This window comes from Palaemon carinicauda, chromosome 26 (genome assembly GCF_036898095.1).
Source record: "Palaemon carinicauda isolate YSFRI2023 chromosome 26, ASM3689809v2, whole genome shotgun sequence".
NCBI classification, from domain to species: Eukaryota; Metazoa; Arthropoda; class Malacostraca; order Decapoda; family Palaemonidae; genus Palaemon; species Palaemon carinicauda.
In genome coordinates, this window is record NC_090750.1 from 67,492,998 (window position 1) to 67,500,497 (window position 7,500).

General features: G+C 23.5%; 1 protein-coding gene across 3 annotated transcripts in view; it reads right to left on the reverse strand.

The window, feature by feature from the left end:
- Nucleotides 1-7,500, reverse strand: part of LOC137620214 (protein amalgam-like) — a 122,849-nt gene that overhangs the window by 20,870 nt on the left and 94,479 nt on the right. The window lies entirely within an intron of this gene.

The following is a 7,500-nucleotide window of genomic DNA, read 5'->3' on the forward strand; positions in this document are numbered from 1 at the left end:
AATTTGTAAAGGTGGTGGGAATATATTGTGAATTGATGTCCCTGGTAGAATATATACAGTAGATGCAAAATTACATTTTTAATCTATAAATATATATCAACACATACACACACACACACACACACACACACACACACATATATATATATATATATATATATATATATATATATATATATATATATATATATAAATATACATATATATATACATATACATATATATATATATATATATATATATGTGTATACATATATCTGTATATATAACTCTATATATATATATATATATAACTATATATATATATATATATATATATATATATATATATATATATATACCTGCATATATAACTATATATATATATATATATATATATATATATATATACCTGTATATATATAAATATATAAATACCTGTATATATAAATATATATATACCTGTATATATAAATATACATATACCTGTATATATATATACATATATATATATATATATATATATATATATATATATATATATTATATATACATATATGTATATATATATATGTATATATATATACATATATATATATATATATATATATATATATATATATATATTATATATATATATATATATAATTGTTTTCCAAGCACAGACAAAGATTTATTATGTGAAGTTTCGATTTCGTACATTGAGTTCGTTATCCCTTCTATGGGTTTATGACGACAGCTGGGACTGTCATTTTGGGTAATGGGAACCGTCTGAGGGTGTCCTCGCTGAACAATTGAAATACTCCATTTCATATAATAAAACTACTAAATTCTCCGATGCGTCATTTATATCCGTAGCCACGTAACACACACACACACACACGTATATATATATATATATATATATATATATATATATATATATATATATATATATATATATATATATATATATATATATATATATACAGTGTATATATATACAGTATATATAGATAGATAGATACATATATATATATATATATATATATATATATATATATATATATATATATATATATGTGTGTGTGTGTGTATCTATCTATCTATATATACTGTATATATATACACTGTATATATATATATATATATATATATATATATATATATATATATATATATATATATATATATATATATATATACAGTGTATATATATACAGTATATATAGATAGATAGATACATATATATATATATATATATATATATATATATATATATATATATATATATATATATATATATATATATATATATATACACAGTATATATTAGCAATTTTGTACGTTAATGTAAGTGTGTGTGTTTTTATGTCTGTATGTATGAATGTACGTCAATTCATATCTTCTTTTGTTATATAAAAAAATAAACTTTTACAAATCCGAACATATTAGAAAATATTTCAAAGTGAAATTAATCTCCATTTTTTCAGTGATATTAAAATTAATTTATTGTATAAAAATAACTATTTTCATTAGAACATATAATTATTACCATAATCGTACAGCAATTTCCGGTACTTCTGCTATACTTTCATCATCTCTACTTTTTATATTGAAAATTGAATTTGATGTATAAATATGAACAAATATTCTATTGAAAATTTAATTTGATGCTTAGATATTAACAAATATTTTATTGAAAATTGAATTTGATGCTTAAATATGAACAAACATTTTATTGGAAATTTAATTTGATGCTTAAAAATGAACAAATATTTTATTGAAAATTTAATTTGATGCTTAAATATGAACAAATATTTTATTGAAAACTGAATTTGATTCTTAAATATGAACAAAACCTAATTTGATGCTTAAATATGAACAAATATTTTATTAAAAATTGAATTTGATGCTTAAATAAGAACAAATATTTTATTGAAAATTTAATTTGATGCTTAAATATGAAGAAATATTTTATTGAAAATTTAATTTGATGCTTAAATATGAACAAATATTTTATTGAAAATTTAATTTGATGCTTAAATATGAACAAATGTTTATTGAAAATTGAATTTGATGTTTAAATATGAACAAATATTTATTGAAAATTGAATTTGATGTTTAAATATGAACAAATATTTATTGAAAATTGAATTTGATGTTTAAATATGAACAAATATTTTATTGAAAATTGAATTTGATGCTTACATGAGAACAAATATTTTATTGAAAATTGAATTTGATGCTTAAATGTGAACAAATATTTTATTGAAAATTGAATTTGATGCTTAAATATGAACAAATATTTTATTGAAAATAGAATTTGATGCTTAAAAATGAACAAATATTTTATTGAAAATTTAATTTGATGCTTAAATATGAACAAATATCTTATTGAAAATTTAATTTGATGCTTAGATATGAACAAATATTAAGTTGCAAATGAGAATATACCGAAATATACAATAATGATATAGAGATACATACTATGGAAAATGTAAACATACACAGAAGAGAATATAGATGCCTTGGTAACTGGAAGGGAGTTATAAATATGTTTTAAAATGTCTATGATTATACAAAAATAACTATGAACATTTTAAGAAATGTTGTTATTCAGATCGTGATAATATATACTTTATTTGCTGCTTAGGTAATTTCTTTCACCCCCCCCCCTCTCTCTCTCTCTCTCTCTCTCTCTCTCTCTCTCTCTCTCTCTCTCTCTCTCTCTCTCTCTCTCTCTCTCTCTCTCTCTTTTTTTTTTTTCTTTCAAATAAGACTTTGACTAATAAAACAACAGAAATTTATAATCCTGAATAATAATAAGGTATAACAATTTTTTTTTTTAATGAAAATACTGTGTATTACCTATTAAATTTTTATGAAGATTTTTTTTAATGGCATATTACATAATATTTACCCCAAAATCATAAGTTTTTATTCAAACGAAAATATGAATATCTTTATTCATCTCACTAATCTTTTATCAAAGAGTTTCAGAAAGGCCTTTTGACATCACAGTCGTCTCGCTAATATATAAACAATTATTTACTCTGTGTTACGATCTTTTTAGGTACGTAGTTGTATCGGAGGAAATTCTAAGTTCATTCTATGACCAAATGTATTTTTTATTTCTTTTTTTGCTATTATTAATCTGGATTCCGAGTTCATCTGTTACTTGTTTATTTCAGTTTTATGTTTGCCTTATTTCTTATTTATCCAATCTTCTTTTAAATTTTATCCTGGAATTTTCAGAGTATTGTAGCATTCTGATTTATCGATTATTGTTACAAAGTTGCTTGTATTTATAATAAAAATAATAATAATGATTATTATAATAGTAATTATAATAATAATAATAATAATAATAATAATAATAATAATAATAATTATAACAATAACAATAGTAGTAGTACTAATAATAATAATAATAATAATAATAATAATAATAACAACAATAGTAGTAGTACTACTACTACTACTACTAATAATAATAATAATGATAATAATAATAATAATAATAATTATAATAATAATAATTATAATAATAATAACAATAATAATAATAATTATAATAATAATAACAATAACAATAACAATAATAATAATAATAATAATAATAATAATAATAATAATAATAATAATAATAATTGAGGTGCTAATAACAATAATAACGATAATAATGATGAAACAGCCTTTTGGTTGAGAATCAAATCCTCCTCTACTCTACCCAAACATGACCGTTCTAATTACGGGACAACATTAAATAGAATGAGTGAATCATTGGAGCTTTTAATCTTATTTATATTTGGAACTTCAGTAATCAACTACGAAATGTATTGCAAATGTAATACATTTTTTTAACTGCTGCAGTAACTGGGTCAATGCAAATATTTTTTTACTTTGCATCACATGATTCATTAGCCCCCAAAATCGATGATAATGCACTTTGTAACCTTTTTCAATTATGATTAAATTTTACTGCATATTTAATATCATATATGGGATAACATGAAAACTATTGATTCAATTGGTAAAGAAATTTGCATGGTAAACATTTAAGGATTATTGACACATGGTAATGCTAAAAAATTATGCATGTGGTTATCGAACCGTAAAATTGAATAAAAATAAAGGCATCTTTCTTTTTAATATTTTACTGTGTATGTATGTTTACTTGCTTGACCAGTGCAGTTATGAATTATGATCAAACTACGAGAGTTAAGATTCAGCAGTATTTAAAAAAAAAAAAAAAAAAAAAAAAAAAAAAAAAAAAAAAAAAAAAACCACCACCAACAACAGCTTGAGAAACGTTCACTAACTTTAAAAAAAAAATAAATAAATAAACAACAACAACAACAACTTGAGAAACGTTCTCTAATTAATAGGTATTCTTTATAGTACTCAGAATGATAAAATAATGAAAGAAAAAATAATTTGAGTAATGAGAAAACGTAACCTAAGCTAGCCTACCCGAACTATCATATCCTTTAACATAGCTATGAATTACTGTCCTTATCTCCGACCAGGCCACTCAAGTATTAATCCGTATTGCACATGCCATAGCTAAATTGAATTAAATGTAGTATATGTTTTGCATGATAGTTCTTGCTTCTGCTATTCATGAGTGGCTTTTAAACTTTTAAAATGAATAACGTAAGCACATTTCAGCATCGTAAAGAATATACATATATATATATATATATATATATATATATTATATATATATATATATATATATATATATATATATATATATATATATATATATATATATATAGTACATTTGGTCATACAATGAACTTACGAATTTACTCCGATACAACTACTTACTGAGAAAGATCGTAACAGAAACAGAGTAAATAGTTGTTTATACATCAGTGAGACGACTATGGTATCAAAAGGCCTTTCTTTGATATAAGATTAATAAGATGAATAAAGAGATTTATATTTTCGTATAAATAAGAACTTATGATTTTGGGATAAATAAACGTTGAGCATATATGACTTTAATATATGGGATGAACTGAATTCCGATGAGAAAAATAATCAAAACAATTAAGTATGATTAAGATTAGAAAATAATTGGGTTCACCTTTCAGTTTGGGTATCATACATGCATAAAATTTTATATCTTTTCTCGAGATAGTAGTTAAAATTTGCATTAAATTAGTTAATTATAAATTTGCAGTAAAATTCATATTTTCTATAAGTTTACTACTTTTTTTTTACTTAAAAGGTTAATCCTAAATCAAACCAATAATACCAGCTTTAAACAAATATTTGGGAAAAAAAATCATGCTATAAATCTGCAGGCGTTCTTAACGTGACGAAAACACTATATATCAAACTGCATAAAGTGTGTTATTAATAAGTCGAAAATTTCTAACAGTTGAACATTTCAGTTATCAAAAAACCCTTTAAGCATAAATACGGAAAGACTGCATTAAACCAGCCAAAATTAACCCTTGTTAATAACTTTTAATACAAGAGCTTTATAATCATACATGGCTGAACTAGAATAAAAGGGATGGATGTTAAATGACACGCTTGATAAAGAAGAATATAACATTCCACATTGTTATATTTCCTAAGTAAATCAGATGTTATAAATGACACGCTTGATAAAAAAAAAATATAACATTCCACATTGTTATATTTCATAAGTAAATCAGATGTTATAAATGACACGCTTGATAAAGAAGAATATAACATTCCACATTGTTATATTTCCTAAGTAAATCAGATGTTATAAATGACACGCTTGATAAAAAAAAAATATAACATTCCACATTGTTATATTTCATAAGTAAATCAGATGTTATAAATGACACGCTTGATAAAGAAGAATATAACATTCCACATTGTTATATTTCCTAAGTAAATCAGATGTTATAAATGACACGCTTGATAAAAAAAAAATATAACATTCCACATTGTTATATTTCATAAGTAAATCAGATGTTATAAATGACACGCTTGATAAAGAAGAATATAACATTCCACATTGTTATATTTCATAAGTAAATCAGATGTTATAAATGACACGCTTGATAAAGAAAAATATAACATTCCACATTGTTATATTTCATAAGTAAATCAGATGTTATAAATGACACGCTTGATAAAGAAAAATATAACATTCCACATTGTTATATTTCATAAGTAAATCAGATGTTATGAATGACACGCTTGATAAAGAAAGAATATAACATTCCACATTGTTATATTTCATAAGTGAATCAGATGTTATATTATTGGGGGAAGGGTAAAGTAGGTCAGTTATTTTTGAGCGGTTTGAATGTCGTGCAAGCTTGGAACAATACACGTCTGACTGTAGAAATCAACCGAGCTTCCGCCAGGGTCTGAAATAACAGCGATTAATATCAGAGGTCAAGAAACGAAATATCATCTATTTGATAAACAGTATATCATTATAAGACGCCGTTTTGAATTATGGAAAAATTTCCATTTATCGTACTTGTTTTCAAAAAAAGCTTTAAATATGTGATTACGTATATTCTTTACGATGCTGAAACAGTATATTATTATAAGACGCCGTTTTGAATTATGGAAAAGTTTCCATTTATCGTACTTGTTTTTAGAAAACCTTTAAATATGTGATTACGTATATTCTTTACGATGCTGAAATGTGTTTAAGATATTCATTTCAAAGGTTTAAAGGTCGCGTCAAGAAACAAAATATCACTATTTGATAAACAGTATATTGTTATAAGACGCCGTTTTGAATTGTGGAAAAATTTCCATTTATCGTACTTGTTTTTAGAAAACCTTTAAATATGTGATTAAGTATATTCTTTACGATGCTGAAATGTGCTTTAGTTATTCATTTTAAAGGTTTAAAGGCCACTCATGAATAGCAGAAGCAAGGGACAGTGACACTGCCCTAGCAAGCAGGACAATGTCCTAGAGACTGACCACATGATAACCGCCAAAGTCCCCTCTCCCCCAAAGCTAAGACCAGCGAGGGCCAGGCAATGGCTCCTGATGATTCAGAAGATAGACCTATAGGCTCCCCCAAAACCCCCAACCTTAGCTCACGAGGAAGGTAAGGTTGCACACACTAAATGCTCTATCGAATCTGAGCGGGACTCGAACCCTCTTCTGGCAGAGACGTTACCAATTCGGCGACAGCAATTGATTATCTTCATATTTTATTTTGACCCAGTAGCCGATACATTAATTATAAATGGGATTCTAATTAGGTTCTTTTACGAGTTGACGCTTTATATATATATATATATATATATATATATATATATATATATATATATATATATATATATATATATCAATATGTATATTTATATATATATATCTATATATATATATATATATATATATATATATATATATATATATATATGTATATGTATATTTATATATATATATATATATATATATATATATATATATATATATATATATAAGAGAGATATATATATATAAATATATATATAAAAGAGAGCAGTTCTTTTTATCTTGAACTTAGAATTAAGAAGATACTCATGAAACCAA